At 36.4% G+C, this 22,356-nt stretch overlaps 1 protein-coding gene and 1 non-coding gene across 3 annotated transcripts in view; both read left to right on the top strand.

The window, feature by feature from the left end:
• LOC131682226 (uncharacterized) overlaps positions 1–22,356 on the top strand; it is a 500,520-nt gene that overhangs the window by 417,335 nt on the left and 60,829 nt on the right. The gene's annotated exons all lie outside the window — the stretch shown is intronic.
• Positions 19,942–20,080, top strand: LOC131686445 (U4 spliceosomal RNA). The gene has a single exon (XR_009305112.1). It is a non-coding gene; the product is annotated as a U4 spliceosomal RNA (small nuclear RNA).

Here is a 22,356-nt window from a genome sequence, read left to right on the forward strand (position 1 = left end):
TGAACCAACGCATCAATAGCATGTTTTGATACGAAAAAACAATTTTGATGCTCATTTTCTTTCGATTTATGTTCAAAAAATGAATGAAATATGTCGACATAATTGATCATCCATAGTTGTTCGTTTGTTACAGTGTGAAAGCTTGTTGCAAATTACATCCCATGGCCATCTACCCATACTTTCGCTTATTTGTTGACACTATTGCTATCATTTTCATTGCTGTCAAACATTTTAGCTAGTGAGCCCAATAAAAAGGGATTATGTCAATTTTTTGGAATCGATGCGACAAAAAATTAAAAAATAAATTAGTCGATATTTACGATTATATAATAACTCGATGCGCAATAGTGTATAAGGCTACTAAAGATAGCTTATAATTAAAACGTATAGCAGATGCAGGTATAATGTGTCCTGAAAAGAACATTTGCAATATAGCCATTCGAGCTGCCTAAATTATAGTACATATTTCAATAAGAACATATATTTTCTACTTTCAAACTAAAAACTGGTTGAAACCGATGCAGCAATGATTGCGTGCCCATTTCCAGGCGATGGTTTGTGACTAATATTTTGAAGGCGTCGCACAGTGGGGCCGGGCCGGTCAAAACCTCCAAAATTTATTGTCGATTTTCATACCTTTTATATTTTTGTTTTCTAAATGTACATTACCTATAGCTGTATCCGCCAAATTTTTGAGTCAATCTATCGAAAAATATAAGTGCTACTTTTTTTTGAACCGTACAAGGTCTGGAAAATCTGCAAGAATTTGAGTGACAAAAAGTTTTTGTTCATTCTAATTCATTTCGCTTTAATAGGTACTACAATGATAATTTAACGTTTCTAATAGAAAATCATCTCAGGAATTCAATGGTGTATTTCGTTTTGAGAAATAATGTGTATTTAAAAAGTAACAAATAAAATCAATTAAATCATGTTGCTTAACACGGACTTATTTACATTCAGAGTGTCATCTCTTTATCGGTAAAACCGTGTTGAAGGATCTCATCTAGTACAACTGACGTAGAATTTTATCTAGTTTTCAAAAATCATGGTGCCATCCTGCGCCGTTTTGCGCCGAAGGTTGATATTTGGACATTTGTTAAATTAGTTTCTGCATGGAGACGCATGGTATTTTTTGATTTCATGAGTTTTGCATTATTATTTACCGGGGGATTTCTTTTTCTGAACGCTGCTTGTAAATTCAGGGTTTGGGGCGATTTCCTTGATACAAATATAAGTACGCCTTAACCGTTTTGCAACTATGACTCGTGTTTCTACATTTTCACAGTTATCTGCAGTATAGAAAAATTCAAATAAATGCAAGCCAACGAGGCAAACTAACTGCAACTATTATTATATCTTTCCATGAATCCTATCTCTTTGATAGGTATTGGTCGTTAGATTTACTGGTGACCGATGTAAGGTAAACACGTGAGTGTGGGAAGTGTTCTTTTTTACACGATTTTTAGTTATTGGCCAGTAATGCAACATTTATTTTCAAGTGCAAACTCCCTATTGAATCTATCACAATCAACAATCAAATCCAAAATCTCCCTCAATAATGCACTTCCAAATTAACGAGAGTTTCATGCAAAAACACTCACGCCTCTATTTCAAAGCATACACATACAGTGCAAAGTATGCTCAGGATATTTTCGTATGAAAACCAAATTATTACCCTCAAAGAGAGATATTCATATCATCATTGGAATTGAAAATCAATGGAAAAGTATTGAGAGGCTCACGAATAGAGCATAGTACGGCATGATTTGAGATCTTCATCAAAATCAAATAAACCTGTCATCTTTTAATAGCTTTGGCGATAACTAAATAAATAAACCAATAAAACAAAAATTTAAGCCATTCCATCAAACACCTTAAGATATGCTATATTTTACAGCTATTCTAAACGCATACGTTTATAAATTAGTACATGAGGATTATCTCTCAAAGAGCTATGAAGAGATGATTTTTTCTACGATGGTATTCAGATTGGAGTGAAGATCTACAAACAAATGTATAAAATTACATCATTTTTTATTCACCAGCTTTCGATAAATTGGAACCACCCTAGCTAACTCGTTACTTAGGACTACCCAAGGATATCAAAATGTTTCTTTTTTTTTAATTCGTTTATTTGACACGGCTCATAGCGGTAGCTTAACGGAGCCGTGGATCTTTTATACGTTTACAATATATGTAAAAATAAAAATACAAATAAGAATTAATTAATTGGATCTCGTGCGCGCAACTTTTTATTGCGAGCGGAGACCTTTTTTCGCGAAGTCTTTTGGCAAACAGCGTCAGGGAGGTCATTTGATTCTTTCTTGTTTCTCACGTCCCGGTCGAAGCTGGCTTGGTGTCCGGGATCAGATGTTCTCCCTTGCTTATTGCACTTATTGTTGATCAGTGTAAATCCGTCGTCATTGTTACTGCATTCGGTGCCGATGTTGCTTACAGTTGCTTTTGGGGTGCTGGATGATTCTTTTGCGGTTGTCATTATGGTCTGAACAGCTGCCACAAATCTGGCCACCGTTTGTGGTTCAGGCATTGGTATTGAAAACTCTGTTTTAGGTTGGTTTGCCGTAGATGAGTTGGCAATCGGTTGAGATGCATTTCCCTCTACATCTTCCGCGCAAGGTTGTCCATGATGAGCTGTCTGATTACAATACTTGCACGTAGGAGTTTGCCTCTCATGGGTGCATAGCGTAGTTTGCATAATTGTAGTTCCGTGAGTATTGAGTTTTATTGCCAAGTAGGAGGGTATAGGCCTTTCAACCCGCATCCTCACTACAAAAACGCCGTTAGGAGTACCCGGGAAGAAGTTTCTCCAAGTATCAAGTGTAACGGATTCTATTTCTCCGTATTGCGACATGCATTTTGCAATTGGCTCAGGAGGGGTACGAGGTGATAGGTCATATAACCTTACATCTATATAATCATTCTCAATGTATACGGGAATCTTAATTCCAACTTTATCACTTTGAGCCACGTGCTTTAAGTTGTTCTGCAAAACGAAACGTTCGGCTTGTGCTAACGTGCTGAATGATATTAACACTACATTGCGAAGATGATGATACTGAAGGTACAAGACTTCCGCAAGCCTAAGTTGCATTTTTACCTTCAGAAGTTATTCCACTTCACTAACACTCGGTCGTTTTAAGCAAAATTTAAAGTCAACGACCGCAGCGTTGGGTCGGAGTAGAGCTTTTTCGTTAACTTTACTCATGATGACAAGAATAATCCGATGTTTCCTCTGTTCTCGAGACAATGCACACTAGATCGAGAGGCCTGTTGTTCGCTTGGCTCGATTGTACGTATGACTGCGGCAGAAGTAGAAAGTAGACTGATCAAAATGTTTCTGTTCACTTACGAAGTATCTGTTTTTTAGAGAAGTTAATAAAATTCACTTTTGCGAAATTTAAAAAAAAACTTTAGAACCACCCTAGGCTGTCTAATTTTCATTTTAGCATCCTAATTTAATCAAAATCGAGTTCAGCGCACCAAAATTACCCTTAGATGATATTTTCAGACATTTTAAACTACTTTTGAGGTTTTGTCCAGCTTTTGTATGGAGTGGATCCACTGTGCGTCGGTAGATATGTAATGATAAGATATGTCTGCTTTTCTACCCTGATGTTAGACTGAAAAGATTGGCTCATATAAGCCGAACCAGTCTAGTTTTGTCTCGCTTCTGTATACCGTTACCTATTACTTTGCCTTGTACAAATCCGAAGAAATAAATATCAAATCAATGGACCATCATAATGAATAAATTAGATCACAATAACTATCATGATTAGAGTTACTATACGTCTTGGTTTCCCAGAACATGTACTAGTTTTCAACTGAATGTCCTGGTGTCCTGGGATGTCGGGAATTTGTTCTGGTTTTTTCAATAAGCCTAAAATATGTTTTCTTTGATTTTTATTTACTCTGGTCCTGTTTACAGTTTCGGTCGAACGCAACAATAACTGAAACGCTAACTCTCTAGCAGAGTACGTTGAAAAAATCGTAATATACTCGAATCTTAATAGTCTTGCGATTCCCCTGGCACGTTTGCGACTCGGCTTCTTAACAATTTTCAATCATCCCTTGCCAGAGAATTGGTCCATTTGCCGGAAATCCATAAAATTGTCTCAGTAACCGTCTGGGCGGTCGCACCAACCTCCCGGCTCAAGGCGCGGAAGGATATCACGATTTTACCTTTCGTTTTCCACTTCAGCGCTTGCTGCACCTTTTGGCCACACAAAACCGCTGGTAGGCACGAATAGGCTTGTAATCAGATCAATAGATAGTTGTGATTGAGTGAGGAACCCATATTTACTTCTACACTAGAAATAGCCCGGGGAAGATACTTGGGACCGCTGATGTTTCTGCTTTACTTCAAGGACCTATATTTAGTGCCGAAGACTTCGTTTCATCCGTTCAATTGAGGATTGCAAATATCTCCAACAATAGCTTGAAACCTTCGCTGTCTGGAGTGTAGCAAAAAATCGAATGGCATTCTGGCAGAGCTAAAATAACCGACGGGGGGGGGGGGGTTCTCTTTCGATCGTCCTGCATTTTACTCGCCTGATATGCTAACCCTAATCATAATGAATAAGCCAGATGATGCTTCAACCAGTATCAGTAACGCACTACTCAAAATAGAGGATGTAATCCTATTTTTGCACTCCATGTTTGTTGATGATATGTTATAAACAATTGTTATAAACAATTGTGAAAAACGACATTTTCAAATTAAACGCTAGATATTTGCTTGGCATGTCTTGTCAAATCAATCAAAGCTACCAACAGTGTTCCTAGGATATTTTCATTGTCAACAGATTTTTTTCCATTGAAGTGGTCCCTTAAATTGTAACTTGAAGACTTGACACCTACACTGCGCCTAAACAACCAGTGTCCTCGAGATTCAACTTCAAAAGCATGTCCATGTATTTGTAGAACAAAAGCTTTTGGGTCGCTTTATTGGACAAAACAGCTATCTCAAGTGGAGCATGTCCGCACAAAAATCCGGCAAAGAAAATAAAAAGCCAATCCATTTTCCTTTCGCATTTTCACACAAACATTCAGCTTCCAGCGTCCCAAAGCTCCACACGAAACGAGAAAAAAAAGGATTAAAAACATAAATCAGCTTACGGTAGCGTAACTGATTCTATTTTCCCTTGTCCCTTTCCTTCGCCTCGCCTTTGCTAGCACCAATCCCCATTTTCATGGTTAGTGGTGGGGAAGTGACCCCAAAGAAAAGTTTAAACAAATAACAATAGCGACTTGCAAAGGATAAAATAAACGAATAGGGATTTCTATTTTCGTCATGGTAAGTGGGTCTGTTCCCGATGCTTTAAGTGACTTTTCTCTCCCTTCCGGCATCGAATCAGTTCGGTATTGTACCAGATTTATTCCAATGTGACTCACTCAAGCACCAAAAGTCACGTCCGAAAAAAAATCGAATCTCCCCAATCCGCGCTTCAAATTAGGTTCTACGCTTGAATCGATGCAACATTGTGTAACAGTTGTGGTTCGAACAGTGCCGGTGGAAAATCGAAATCAGGATCCATTGGCAAAAAACGGACAGCGAGCGGAATGATAAAATTGTTCACAGTTCCTTTAATCCTGCACACAGTACTGAAGCTGCCCATTTTGGAAAACACATTTTACGAGAGAATAGCAAAGAGCCTCACTTTCGCGCTAGCGTTCGTGGGCACCTCTGCGTTGAGTAAATTTGCATTTGATTGGTTGTGCATAAAATTTGCTTCCGCGTCGCTAAATTATTGATGGCATCCACGCAAATAGATTATTTGGTAAATTAGACGTATTATTCGGGGATGGCTATTCCGAGGAAAATAAAGCTATTAATCGAACTCCAACCACTAATGGTTGGATGAGATTTCGCATGCGGCGAACAAGAATGGATTGGTCCATTAGTACCAAGTTATGATTAATTATGGTATTTGGACATATTTTGACTAATGAAATTGGTAAGGCTCACAGTCTTTATCTCTGTGGAGGTACATCACAAAATGACAATTTTTGTTTTGATCACGCATTTTTTAGAATTTTTATTTTGTGGAGAAAGGAAATCTTAGTTGTATTTTCGTGTTGAATTGGTTATTATTTAGGACAAATTGGAATTAGTTATTTTGATACCCCTCCCAATTACCTAGAATGATTACTGAAGTTCTGTTTATCGCTTGATTTGGTGAAATGACTTTTACGGAAAACGAAAGAAACATTGGACAGAAATTGCGCCTGAAGTCCCACAAGGTTCAATCCAGGGTATCTGAAAGTTTCTACAACGGCTTATTGACATCTAGGCTGTCTAAGGGTGTTGAGATTGTTGGGTTTGCGGATGACATCGTAACGATACTTTAAGAGATGCCAAAAGAGACGCAAATGTAGGCGTTCGGTATGATTCGAACTTGGATGCAAGAAGAGAACATGGAGATAGCCCAATACAAAATGGAAGTACCATTGGACAGAAACTGCAAAGTACTGCAGTGAGTATAAATCATTGCCTCCAATCGTGCGCTGACACAGCTAGGTATGACAATCGATGACCGACAAACAATGTTCCTAAATATATGAATGAACTCACAAGTCAATATTTGTATTATGAATAATGTTTGTGAAGTTGTGAACTAGTTCATGAACAGGAAAACGATTGTAATGACAAATTTCTCCACAGAAGACAAAATGTTACACAATAATAAAACATGAAGTTTTGCAATTCGTTTGTTTGAAACATCTTGATGCGTTAACTTATAGGAGCCGTCGATCTTCTATGTATTTACAAAAAATCCTGTTTTAATCCACCTAGTGGTGCAATTGTGCCTTTCTCATTTCTCTAAACTATGAGACTATGGCTGTTTATGTTCGTTTCAATTATGGAAATATCTAATATATTCTTAGTACACTTCACACCCACACACAATGGTTCGCCAGCACCGAACCTGATGAGCTATGTGTCGACAGTGAAACACTTGAAACAAAACAAAATATGCTTTATTTACCTAACCAGCATTAGTTGAATGTTGTCTTCCTGCTAACTACGAACGAACCATTCTCCAGCTTAATTCGGGATGTCTTGTGTTATAGCGGTAGTGGTCCGATGGGGGTGCAATGAGGGGTGCTCTAAGGGGAATTTAAATTGGTGATGAGTGACCAGGTGACCAGTGAGGGGGAGGGGGGTGTAACCCTCTCCTGTTAAAACCCAGAAACCTTATGTCAATCGAAAAAAAAATCGGCAGGGATTAGGTTGACGATTTTTTGCCTTTCTTATATAGAAAGGACATGCATCCTTTCTATATGAGAAAGGCAAAAAGGTGCGAAGTCGGCAAAGTCCAAAAAAGTCGATTTTTATGATTTTTTTTTGATATTACATAAAATCTCGACGTTTCATGCATTTTAAAGATGTTGGCATCAAAAATAAGAATTCGATTTCTGAAATTTCATGGGGTCCCCATTTGAAAATAATTTTGAGTGCCGGCTTATATGGGAATTTCATATGTGGCAGGAAGGTTTAGTCTATATTTCCGGAACCATATAAGCGATCCGTACGAAATTTTATAGACATCTATGGGAATAATAAAGCTATCATGGGACTAAGTTTGTGAAAATCGGCCCAACCATTTCCGAGAAACGCACGCCACAACCCGTAACTCCAGAACCGGAAGTCGGGTTGGAATAAAATTTAATAGCCATTTACGGGGACGCAACATCTTTCATTTGAGACTAAGTTTGGTTGATTCGGTTTAGCCATCTCCGAGAAACCGATGTGACTGTTATTCTGAATTTGGATACTTCCGCCGGGGCTTCCGGAACCGATGATGGTGGCCAATGTAGCCAAAGAGACTTTGAATGGCTGTTAGTGACCTAGTACTATAAATCCAAGCAGATGTGCCCACATTCTGGAAAAAAATTCACCTTTATACATTCATTGCAGAATTTGTTAAAATCGACATTTTCTGTGTGATCGTATTAATCACCATGTAATTCCGGAACTGGAAGTCGGATCCATTAGAAATTCAATAGCAACCTATGGAAACGTTGCACCTTTCATTTGGGACTGAGTATGGAAAAATCGGTTCAACCATCTCTGAGAAAAGTGAGTGAAATTGTGTTCGCGTACAAAAAAGACGCACATACACACGCATACATACACACACATACGATGCGTTGCGTTGCGTTGCGTTGCGTTGCGTTGTGACGATGATTTTGGCGGATTGCACACTGACTTCATGATGTATGACTGCTGATTATCTAATAAGAGTTGCTTAGGAAGTGGTAAGTAGGAATTCATACCAATCCGACCCATATTAAAACCTCAACCCATGATAGCCATCATTGCCGGCCGCCCCCATCTCCATCGTTCACGGGGAAGGATAAAGGATAAGGTAGACGGGAAGTGTTGATGCTCCACCTACTTAACGGAAGGACGACGATTCATCAGACTCTTCCATAGGTGTCGCGGAGTTGGTGGTTTGGTAGGGTGTAAAGTCTAGGATTCGCTTCAAGCAAGCGATGCGACCACATACATACCTACGCATACATACACGCACATACATACAAAAAGTCGGTTTTCAGAGCAATTGCAATACCTTTCTATTGAGAAAGGTAAAAACAATAGTAACCAAAAAGTAATAGATCACAATTAGGCGAAGAGAATTTACGAATACCATGGTAAAACTGCTGATATCATGAATATTAGTCATATTACTCTTCGTGTTAAATTTGGAAGTAAGTTTCAAAATAAAACATTACGATAACTTGAACAGAAATTCCGAAAATCATGACTATGATCCTAAAATTATGAACATGAATTACTCTATTCATGACTAAAATATTACGATAACATGAGCAAAAACCGTGACTTCGATCCTGAAATCATGAACATGAATTACTCTACTCATAACTAAAATATCACGATAACGTGAATAGATTTTACAAAAATCACGGCTAAGATCCTGAAATCATGAATTTTAACTAGTCTGACAGAAAAATGTGATAGTAAACTCATGAATAAGATAGCACAATAACGTGATGAGAAATCACAAGAATCGCGAGTAAGTTCATCATTTGACTGTCGGCTGTATATTCCCAAATCATGAGCTAGAATCACAACAAAAACTAAACATGTCCAAGAAACAATAACAGTACCGTAAACCGGGGTGACATTGATCACTTTTCGAAGTAATCATTAAATATTTTTCGACGTAACACATTTTTTTCAAGTTTAATATTTTTAAACCATGTACTGATGTATGAAGGACGTAATTGGATGGTTTTACCTGAAATTCTCTGCTTACTACTTTTTTTTTTTTTAAATTCATTACAATTTGAAGTCCGTTTTCATATTCCGGGGTGACTTTGATAACCTGTATGTTCACCTACATTACGTTCTTGATGTCAATGTTTTTCATTCAAATGTTTAGTTAAACTAATTTTTAAGCGTACCCATTGTTAAATAGATGTTAATTGGCATTGTACACATCATTTCAATATACTGTAAAATTCAACTGACCAAAATTCGTATAAATCGGTCTAACTTCAATAAAAGTATCTAAAAACTTGTTTAACTGCTAACTTTGTTTTATTTCACCGGTTTATCAATTAACAATGATTTTCATCGATTTTAACATATTGGAGTATTGCATATAAAAAATATTGCGAATTTAAGCTTGAAATAATTTGAAATAATTGCTAACTAGTTTCACAAAACATTTTTTTTTAAATTAAGCAAGCTCTCAGAAATCGATTTGGCACATCCGATACCAAAGAAAAATAAAAACTCGCTTGAAATTTACTATTCTTGCTAAAATCAAAGATTTATTTGTTGTATAAAAAATAGACACTTTACGAAGCTTCGTCAAAATAAGATAAAGTAAAAGATTAGATTTTTGCATATTTTGTACTCAAAAATCGAATAATATACTCAAAAAGTAAAACAAATCACTGCTTTATAAGTTTAGAGTAAAACTCATTACAAATTTGAATGATTAGGTAGACTATTCTAGCTAAATATTTAATCTACGAAAAAAGTTTCGAGTGATCAAAGTCACCCCGACGATCAAAGTCACCCCTGTTTACGGTACCTTAAACAAACATTTTAATGTAACGAAATGTATATATTCGGGGCGAACTAGTTTTTTGAAAACACAAATAGTTTCATGAATTCGAGGTTTACTATTCATAACTTCAGGAACTTCGTTATGGTTTTCGTAAAATGTTCAGTTTACGAAATCGTGACCTTTTTGTTCATGAATTTTTGACTAGTTTTTTTCGTGTGCGATTCCATGGCTGGTGGAAATGTCCATTACATATTCAGTACGATTTGCACATACATACAATGGATTGACAGCCACGTACTTGAGAAACTATGTGTCGTAGCTGAAACACTTGAACCCAGCAGCGGATCCAGGAGAAGGGTTCGGGGGCTCAGGACCCCGCCAAAATGTTTCAACTTGTTAACGAATTTTAAATTAGTTTCAAATTTAAAGTAGATTTTAAACTCAAAATCATTTCAATCCAAATTTTTCTCTGGTTTTACAGACCTACTAGGGAAGTTTATTTAGGAGGAACTAGGAAATTTTCTTCGGGGTTGGGGGATGGGGGTGAGGTAATTGATGAGGGAAGTTGGGTTTAGGGAAGGATGGTGTGTGATGTGGGGATAGACTGGGATTAGGTTGACGATGTTCAGATTGATTGCGTAACCTTTCTATATGAGAAAGGCAAAAAAGTAAGGTGAACTTATAAATATGGGACATCACTTTTTTCAAACTACCATAACAAATGAACAAAACGGGCGGTGGCCAGCTATTTTCGTCCGCGTCCCTTATTACCAATTTTTATACAGTGATTCATCAGCAGTGCTATCTTTGAAAATGAATAACCTTGGTTATGCAACTATTTTTTCCCGATTTTTTTAAATGAAAATAATTAAGCAATCTTCATTTCGTTATATTCTAAATTGCACATATTTTGTCGTATGTAATTTTAAATGTACTTTCATTTGATGGCATTGTAAGGGAACACGTATCCGCCGGTTGATGCCAATCGAGCTGACATTTCTTTAGACTGAGCAAACTAATTTATTTGTTTGTTTAGTGTTTATTTGACCAACTAGGAAACGAATCCACTGGGTCTTTAATGCGTGTGGGAAATACGCATGGTCTTGTCTGAGTGAATGACTTTTGAATTATGTGTGAGGGTGGAGAATTGACAATTAGCAAAATCAATTCAAATCCAATTACCAATTTGCGGCAATCATTTCAGCACGAGGAACAAATGTTTTATGGTCATATTTGATGCTTTACTTTTAGTCCATTAACTCATCAGTCAATTATACTGAGCTAAGAATAAGTACGTACTATTTGGAGACGGGGTGTTTGATTCGGGCATTATGTTAATATCGTTTAGGAACGTAGCATTTATATTTTTTTCTGTTTCGCGTCTTCATTGTAATATCGGAACGTTTACTCGAACGCGGTGGAAAATTTCAAGTAACGGGATCTCAATATGCTTGTGATTATACCAATAAGGACCATTTATAAATTCTGCCACGCTATTAGGAGGAAAAGATATGACTAATTGTGACATAACTGGGAGGGGAGCACGTCATGTGCTTTGACGCTATCGGCCGTTTTACGCACGATTGCGCCATGTATATAGGAAATTCCATAGAACATGAATACCTTTGCGAGTAGCGGCATAAAAGTGCTACTACAAAATGAAGGAACAACTAAAAGAATTTGATTCGTATTAGACCAAGGGGAAAAATAACGTGGTAATATGACAGAGAGTTAGTTAGTATTGGGTAATCTTTGCGTGACATAATTTATGAATGTTCCACCATACCACTTTTAAACTTATTGTTTACGGTCCATTTTACATTGTCGACAACACTCCCGACAGCCAACTGTCCGGAGTTCAAGTTGTTTTCGATGAAACATTCTCGATAAACGATTATCCAAAGTTTTAACGCCTAGAAGATTTACGTATCCTACAGTCAATAAACTATTCAAACATGCACGAAAATATATTCTCAGTCGCATCGCTTGCTTGAAGCGAATCCTGACTAACAACCCACCCACTACCCAATCCATGGTACTTATGGGAGTGTCACTGAGTCGGGACCTTCCGTAAGTAAGTAAGTAAGTACCACATAAACACTTCCTTTCTCATCCCAAATTACGGTATAGATTGTCGTGGTCCGCAATGGTGGCTCTCAGGCGAAATTTTCGCTTGTGATGGATCAATTGTTATTCCCAAACAATGCTCCTCAAGTAGTCTGGCTGGAAATGAGAATCATCAGTCTCCAATCTACGAAGTATACCGTGCTTACGCAAAGCAACACAACGCAACTACCATAACAAATGAACAAAACGCACCAGGACTTCAAAATTCCGAGAAACATCGTTGATTAAGCTTCAAAACAAACGTTAAAAAATTGGTGCAGTTTGTTTGAATAGAAAAAAAACTGAGAAATTACGGTGAACGTATAAATGTGGGACACACTGTCAATGTAAAAAACTTCAAACAAAGTGGGTGGAGCTCTAAAATTGTCCAAATGATATGAAATTTGGCATCTGAGATTAGTTGTCTATTTGTCACAATAGTCAGTGTGTAATCCTCCAAAATCATCGTCACAACGCAACGGTATTTGTCACAAAAGGAAGCTTTTGAGATTTCAAAAATGAGTATTTTTTTTTTGCAACGCCCTAATGCGGGGGCGAGGGTGGCCAAGGGGGGGGGGAGGTTGATGAAAGGTGTAGGTGTTAGGGTAAGTGGGGGGCGATACTACACCAAACTGCATATTATACCTTCCACTGAGACTTGTTTTGAGAAAATCTCCGAGTAACAGATGCGCAACTGTTGGTCACACATACAAACACACATACGAATACACACGTTTTCCGAACGTGTGCAACGAAGTGAGTCGAATGGTATAAGAGTGTCGTCCAACAATTTCAAGCAACCGCATGTGACCGCATACTTCAACCCGTAACACAGGAACCAGAGCTCCGATTCAAAGGAAATTTAAAAGCATTCGATAGAAATATTCTAGTTTTTATTTGAGGCTGATTTTGTGAAAGCGAGTCAGACATTTCTGAGAAGCAGTTGTGAATTCAACTCAGTAACATAACCACTTCTTTTCCGAAGCTTCCGGTTCCGCCGAAGTGTCCAATGTGGTCAACGTGGGTTTGATTGGGCGTCAGTGAACTGAAACTATATATTCAAACATTTTCGAGCACATGAAATTTTGCGGCTTTTATATACTATGCTGATTCCGATTTATATGGGAATTTCATGAGTGACCTCACTCTTCAACCTGTAACTCCGGAACCGGAAGTTGGAATTAAATGAAACTCAATAGCAGCCTATGGCAACATTGTACCTTTCATTTGAGACTAAGTTTGAAAAAATCGGTTCAGCCGTTCCTAAGTAACCGATGTGCTTATTTTTGTGTCACATACCTACATACACACGCACACACACATACGCACATAAAAAAAACATACGCACACACGCACAGACATTTGCCTAACTCGACGAACTAAGTCGAATGGTATGGAGACTCATCCCTCCAGGCTTCGGTTAAAAAGTTGGTTTTCAGAGTGATTGCATAGCCTTTCTATAGAAGAAAGGCAAAAACAAATAATAAAATGATGTGTTTCCTTTCAATTTTTCGCACGCAATTTACATAATTGTCTTTTTCCATGAAATTCTTTAAATGACTCTTAATTGATAACACGGGGTCTTCCCAACAACTGCAGATTATTTGAATTGTGAAGAATAGTGCAAGCATTCACACAAACTTCAAGTTCTTATGAAGATTCTCTCCAGTGTAACGGAAGAAGATATTCCATATTATTTTGCTGAGATGTAAGGGTATCAGACTGATTGCACTAGCTCAGTATATTCGGAATTTTTTAGCCAGATAAAGTAATTTTATGCACTGTACCTATTACGCAAAATAATTCGTTGTCTAACGACAAAACGACACATAGGGTTGCGCTGCAGTCAAAATGATCATGTTTGTTAATGGAGCTGTCAAAATACAAGCAAAATAAATTTTTTGTCATAAAAATCGTTAATTTCTCTTTAAAAGTATCATTTGCGAACCAAATTCAATCGCTAAAGGGTTAGAAAAGTGTTTTTGTACCGAATGAAAAATTTTAAACGTAATTTAAAGATATATGAAAAAAGTTATTTATTTACAAAAAATAGGACTGGCATTTAAAGAAAATCAACTTTTTTCCCCGTGCCTTCAGATTTCGTTAAGAAATATTACGTTTTTACTGCGTAGCTATTGATTTTGTTCGCGAGTTGTATGGTGTATGTCAAAATCAAAATCATTTTCTTGGTTCATGTCACGAGAGACAGGCGGCGCATGGCTATTTAAAGTTTTGCGTTAGACAGCCTATAGATACTCAGTACCCACATTGATGTGCAACGGTACAGTCACATAACCCATTTAACGGATTATCCTGATTTTACTAAAAAAAAATGTGTACTTTATTTTATCAGTGTACGAAGAAAACGTCCACGCCATTTTTCCACGGTTCAAGTGCGATGTTAATTCCAAAATCATTGCACCCAAATGGCTTCCGTTATGGCTTAGTCGGACCAACTCGGCTCGGACAAATACTCACACTTACTCTAAATACCATTAAAGTCATTAAAGTTTAAATGAGCCCAGAATTACTGAGTTCGCCGTGGCCCCCCGGATCCGTAGCGGGCAACCGCCAGCGAACCGAGCAGGACACAGCTAAAAGGAAACACATCATGAATTTTAATTAGCCTTCGCACCGCTCCGTCTTGTCCTGCGAGCACTACCAGACGTTAGGATGGTCCTTTTACATCATTGTTCTGCTTTGGGAAAGGAACAGAAAAAACTCTTAACAAAAATCCAATTCACTCAGCTGTTATATAGAATCACTAAAGACATTAGAATTAGATGAAAAAATAAAACTTTCTTTCGCTATTAGTGCCATGAAACAGTACAATCTTGGTCCACCCACTTTGTTCCGACAAATTCGTTGTATGCTATTTAACCGAATGAACAACTGACCGAATGGCACTCTGTTGCAACTTACATACCGTACCTCCCATTCGGTGCAACGTTATTCGTCCACTACTTGGTTCTTCTGGGGAAGGTAGCGGTGGTAATTTCCTCTACTGCCACCTACTTCCGTACGGCTTAATCTTTTTCACATGATTTCATTTGCCCCGTTCCGTGGTTTATCTCCGACCATTTCTCGTCCCGAAGAATGGGTACGATGAGGTCAGTGAGAAATGCACCTGCTGCTTCTGCTGCTGGTTGCTGCGGAGCCGTTGTCCGTGCGAAAGTGTAATTAGTGATCGTTACGGGCACCTGGGCTAATCGGTGTTAAATTGTGCACATTATGGGTAATGCAACATCGATCAAAGGATGAGAAAGAAAACCCCACGAAGAAGGTAAAGTATCGAATGTTCATCGAACCTGAATAGGAAAAGGTTTTCCTTTTTTGCTTGAAATACTGTGCAAGGCGAAAAACTTTAAACAGCTGCTCCAATTTATTCCCCTCTAAATTTAATCACGCAGTCATTTTTCTAAATCACATTTTCACACCCTGCCGTGGGAGCAGGCGTTTTTTTATGCATTAATCTTAATTTGGCTCACCAGAGGCAGGGGGAGTTCGTAACTAGCAGAATCCCGAGAGATGAAATATAGGTATATAAAAGTGAACGGAAGAAACACAGTATGTCTGCTAGTGGGTTTAAAGATTTAATAAACAGGATAATGTTACTCACAATTTCTGCTTCGTATGTACTAAGGACTCGATACAATAACGAAAACTTCAGCATGATTTATACTGGGCGTTATACGCACGACTGCCTCATGTTCTATGGTATTCTCGATATACATGGGGCAATTATGCGTAGAATGGCAGTATACCTCTTCTGCATAACAATATAAATCATGCTGAATTTTTCGCTAGGCCGAGACGTGTAAATAAAATCCCTTTAATAACTGTAAAAGTGAATAGTATGAATAATTACCGTAGCTATCACATTTAACTCGTTTTGTTTTTCTCCTATAGAAAGGTTATGCAATCACTCTGAACATTGTCAACCTAATCCAATTTTTTTTTGACTTGCATAGGTTTTCTGTATTTTAACAGGGTCGTAGTTAGGGGGATACGGTGAGGCCCTCCCCCCACATCACTCACCACCCTTCCCTAAACCGCCCTTCCCTCATCAAGTACCCCTCTACGCGAATAAAATTTTCTAATTCCTCTAGAATAAATTTACCAGTGCAAAATTTGGTTTAAATGATTTTGAGTTGAGAAACTAATTTAAAATTTCTTAGCGTTTCAGCGTCGACATATAGCGACTCAAGTTCGTAGCTGTCGATCCATTGTACGTATGTGTAAATCGCACTGAATATTTATTAGACATTTCCACCATTATATTAAATATAACCAGCCATGGAGTCGTAGTTTGTATAAATGAGAAAGGCACAATTGCACCACTAGGTGGATTAAAACGGGGTTTTGTATATTTAATTCTTATACTATACATACAAACGCTACAGATCTTTCAACGTGTATATTTATAGCATTTCGCTTGTCAGTGTACTAGGCAAAGCGAACATAAGATGGAGAATGTTGGATATCGATTTTTACTCCACGATATATACACATTTACATATTTGCAGATCAGCTGATGCTCGGACAGTTTTAGATTAAGCACAGCCAGATGGAAAATCGACTTGGAAAAGTGATTTGGGTTCTGTGACGCTTGGATATCTCGGACTTCAACATCGAGATAACTGCAGAAATTTTGATCAATCTTCCCCTAAATACACGGGAAGCATGTTTAGATTCACGTATCCAAGCCGAAGAGCCGAATACAGACCCTTTTCTGCAGCGTTGCCTAGTATTTTGAATCAAAAGCCCTGTCAATTTTAAATCGCTACGCTTTCAATCGCAGGTATCTCAGAATCTGTTTGGGATGGAATAAAACGTTAATAAAATATTATGTATTTGTTAGAAAAAAAATATTATGTATTTATTGTAGTTTAACCCTTTCATGACCAACTTTTTTCTAGTGCTTGTAGGGTTTCAAAACAATTTTTCCTTTAAAACGGTGAGATGAAGAAACACGAAAAGTCTATTTTCATAAAGATATGTGCTTCCCTTGCAGTGCTAGAAGCTGTTCAATTTTTACCTTCCAATGCCCAATACAATTCTCCAAGAATATTTACAATAGTCCAATTGCATGGAAAACGTAGCCAACGACAGTTTATCAGTTTTCGATATTATTGCACCATAACGAAGATATATGAAAAAATAATTTTCTGTTGTAAACGTAAACTGTCCCTGGCAGCACTGCTCCATCGGAGTCCAATCAGACTAATTGCAATAACTTTAGTTCTAGAGCTGATCCTTGTAACTGTTATTACTCAAATGGAAGGCAATAGTCACATTCATTAGTCTTACTTATTTTTGTGAGCAAATCTTGCCTCAATCAAAAGTTATAGCTATTTAAAAACATTGTTGTCCACAAACAACATGGGCATGAATGGGTTAAAAATACAATTTAGGTTTAGGATTTTATATTCCTCTCGAATGACAACAATTAAAAAAACTCTTCCATAAATTGTAGCCTGCATTAAGAGGAGCGTCTAGCGTAAAGTGCTCAAAACGAAAGTATTTTTGTTTTACGAAGGCAAGACAACAATGGTTCTTTTGTGTATTCTTAGGATCGCTTTATACATTCAATGTGCACAAAAAAAATATTTTCAGTCACACAGAACCACATATACGAGCGTTCCAAGAGTAGACGTCCGTTTTGTAAAGCGATAACTTGTAGTTCGTCGATGAACCACAAAAAAATAGTATTTTCTCTTGAAAATTTGGGTAGAAGTAGTTTAGAGTGTATTGTTTACACTGTATTTTTATCGCTGACAGTTTTTCCAAAATGTGTTGCCGATAGATTGAAATCTGCGCGTGTTATAGCAAATACGCACGTGGAATGCATGGCTGTTTAAAACAAAAGAAGTCTAGCGTGGCCACCGAGATTGCGGGAGACCTTTCTAGAGGTTCAATACTAACAATTTGGCGGATAGAAAAGATGTCGATTATTTTTGCCCTCTAAACCAAACGCCCACTTAAGTGCAATCGATTTATGGATTTATGTATAAATATGCAGCAATTCCATGAAAAAAAAGTTATGCGATCTCTCAGAATTCTGTAATATTTGGTTGAATCGTTCCTTACCGAACAATATTAGATACATTTTTTTTATTTCGTCATTAGGGTGTCTCTTTCCACATTAGACTGGTAAAAAAAATCGTGATTTTTCAAAAGTTGTTTTTTTTTTAAATTCATAGCTATGGAACCGCTGCACCGATTTTTATCGGTTATAGGTCGAATAAAAGGTGTTTAAGTGTAGTTTCAAGAAAAAATGGTAAACTTTGAAAAATATTGGGTTTTGTATAAACAAATTACATATTAATTGATTTTTCTTGATTTTCACTGCGAGGGTCATTAACTACTTTTATATTTTTATTTGAAAGATCATTCAATTCTACATAACATTTCCAAACATATTTTTAAGTCAGATCCAGAGGTTTCGGAGATACGATTTTTTGAAAATAAAAAATCTATGTATACATGCATGGAAACGATGAAACCGCATGGCAGTTCACCATACACCTCCAACGAGTCACAGCAGCTGTGAATAAAGAAATCTATGGGCTACTTATAAGCTGGGTGCAACGCTCAAAATATTTTTACCGAGCGTCCACTTTGGCTAGACTATAGCTCCCAGCTAGCTTCCGACAAATCATGCCGTCATGAATATTGAGTATTGTAGAAATTTAATCTTACCCAATACTACTCATATCAATGGGATCGGTGCACAGTGGTCCCAATGTGCATAAAAGGGGTTTTTTTATTGCGTCAAAACTGTTGATTTTAGCAATATGGTGTTGTTATCGGACACAACTGGTCCGCGCGCACCTGCTACATGCCTTGGTCCACACTCTGCAATATTGCATCGACCGTAGAAAGCCAACCCGCTGGGCTCGTAGCAGGTATAGACACCTGTCAAGTGTCACTTCGGCAGGTATGTGAAGTGTCACCCAGGGTGAGTAAGCAAAAAGTCCAAGTTCAACACCGTGTAAGGTTCATTCATTATGAGATAGAAGTTTAGTTTAAAATTAAAATACTACCTAAATATCGATGAAATTAAATCTACTGGAGTGACACTATTAGCTAGGTAGAACTTTAAAACAAATAGGTATTTTGGGATATATTCATATATTTACAATTATCTAACTAGCAGGGTACTGCTCGCACGAGATTTTGTGCTTGTGAGAAACTAACTAAAAACTACTGGAATATCTTCTAAATACTTGCAACTAAATACTTACGAACTACAGGAAATAATCCGTGGTCAATAAACACCTGAATTGTTGGCAACACATCCGGTTATGACAGGCCCGTAGCCAGGAGTTTATTTTGGGATGGGCTTAAAAAATTATTGTATAAAGCTTTTTTTTATTTCGATTATAGAGGTTTTAACCTTATGGTTATTCGCCTCTTTTTGGGTTAGAAAATTTCTTTAGAAAAATTTCTAACCTTATTTGAACGAACCGTGATGAGCTGCGTACAAGGCAATCGATTTACCAACTACGCTTTACCCGCCCCTGTATAAAGCTTTTAGTTCTAATTACTTCATATTGTCACTAGAAATTAAACGAAATTTTGAAAAGTTCTTAATGAAAACAAAGCCAAATCTAAGACAATCCATGTTCTTTGTCACAAGAAAGGCTATAGTACATCATCGAATTATTGATGTTTAATTTGATTTTTATTATTTATTTTTATTTACAAGTTACAATTTACTCTCGTTGCAGCAATGGATATTCTAGAGTTCTCAGTTTATTCATGCTTTGCGCAGTGGCGATATCGTAACCAATGAGGTACAACCGAGGTGCGATTATTGCTAATTGAAAACTAATACCAAAAGCTACACGTTTAAAAGGTGTAGAAGACGCTAAATCGAAATGAGTAGAAAAATATCCATAAAATCGAAGAGAATGTCGAAATTTGCACAAAATCTTCTGATTTAGCAAACGAATTGTAGATGGTTCAACTTTTATTTTCTTGATCTGGCGTCCTGTAACTATTACCAGTTCAAATGCATCATGCTAACATAATTTTTTGGCATACCCCAGTTAGGAAGGAGTGGTGATCAATAGGATCAAAATATATGGGTCATTCCACGTCTGATTGACAACCAAAATTTGAATTCCTTCCAATTTTGTTTCTTGCATTCATCAGCTAAAATAAAAAAAAATAAAAATAATTGACACGTATTTTTTATTTTGGCTGAATATGATTTTTTTCAAGTTATTAGTTTTTGAACTTTTGAAGTTTATAACATTGATCATTTTTCAATCACTTATAACTCAGAAACGATTCGATATATGGAAAAAAATATTAAATAAAAAAGTTGTGTACTCAATGAGCTTACTGAAAAAAATGCAATTTCTTTTTGTTATGTAACTTATGAAATTTGCAATTGTTTGAAACAAATTGAATTTTTTAAAGTTGGACCAATTTTTTTTACTCATTATTTTCTTTAAATATTAAGAATCATGTTAAAATGATTGTGCAAAAATTTGGGAGTGGATATAAAAATACTTTGCGAGATATTACAATTATAAACTTAAAACAAGGCAATTTTACACCAAAAGCCCAGTGATAGGCCTATTGTAATTGAAATATCTCGTAAAATACTTCGAATTTCTTTCTGAAATTTGTACACAATCTTCTCGATATAATTATAAATTATTTGAAAAAGCTAAAAAGATTTTTTTGGCTCTACCCTGAAAAAAAATTATTTGTTACTAATATTTGCTTAATACATAAATTATTTAACAAAAACAAATATTACAAAAAAAATCGCCGAGATCTTCCGAAAACGCAGCTTTTTTTATTTAATGCTTTTTCCAGAAATCTAATAGTTTGTCAGTTATCAGGGAATGAAAAATGTCCAGTTCTATTAAATTTATAAAACTTTAAAAAATCACTATGATATTTGTATGTATATGATTTATGAACTCCCAAACGGCTTAACCAATTGCCGTAAAAATTTATGCATAGTAGGAATTTGTTATGGAGCGTGTTTGTGTGCTATTGGTGGGGATTATCTGCCTACAAGATGGCGCTTCGGAACAAATTGTGTTTTCCTCCTATTTCGTTGAAAGTCGCATCAACGCGCAATGGGTATTAGCTAGTATTTTATAAAGTTCATAAACTCATAACTTCAAAAAAAAATCAAATTCAGCCAAAGTAAAAAAAAAATCGTGTCTATAATTTTCAGCTAAAGAATGCAAAAAAATTGGAGGGAACTAAAATTATAGTTGTAAATCGTGGAATGACTCGCATTCTGCAAATTTAAGACTTTTTTGGGGGTATTCTAATGTTAAAAGCAAATATTTTCTTAAAGTCCCCCGAAATCAAATTTATTTTGATTACATAACTATATTAAGAAGATTATGTGAAAATTTCAGAATGGAACTCGAAGTGTTTTACGAGTTATTTCAGTTATAACAGGCCTTTCACTGGGCGTTTAGTGTAAAATTGCCTTGTTTTATGTTTATAATTGTAATATCTCGCAAAGAAATTCAATTTGTTTCAAGTAATTGCAAATTTCATAAGTTATATAACAAAAAAATTGTGTTTTTTTGGTAACCTTATTTGAAAACGCAACTTTTTTATTTAATATTTCTTTCCATATATTGAGTCGTTTCCGAGTTATCAGTGATTGAAAAATGTTCAATTTTGTAGGCTTCAAAAGTTCAAAAGCGAATAACTTGAAAAAAAAATATAATATTTAGCCAAACCAAAAAATACGTGTCAATTATTTTTAGCTAAAGAATGTAAGAAAACATTATGGAAGGAATTGAAATTTTGGTTATAAAACTGACGTGGAATGACTTATGTATTTCAATGATTTAATCAACTAAAGGTAACTGCCCGGAATTTAATCTATTTAAGAAAATTGTCCACAAATCGAATGAAAATCACTTAACACTGTTACTACTATCATCTAATTTACGTAAAATTTTACTAAATGCTTCATTGCTGACAACATAACTAGAAACTATAAATGTGAACAAGCTCAATAATTTCAGCATCTCTTAACTTCGACACATAGAAGGGAATACATCACACTTACTTCCCCTCGATTTCAATTTATTGATTCCTTTTTGCTTTTTTTTCTCCGTGATGTCTTATCATCTTATTCCATAAAGACCAAAAATAAAACGAGAGACTGTAATATAATGAAAACATG

The sequence above is a fragment of the Topomyia yanbarensis genome, chromosome 2 (assembly GCF_030247195.1).
Source record: "Topomyia yanbarensis strain Yona2022 chromosome 2, ASM3024719v1, whole genome shotgun sequence".
Lineage (NCBI taxonomy): Eukaryota > Metazoa > Arthropoda > Insecta > Diptera > Culicidae > Topomyia > Topomyia yanbarensis.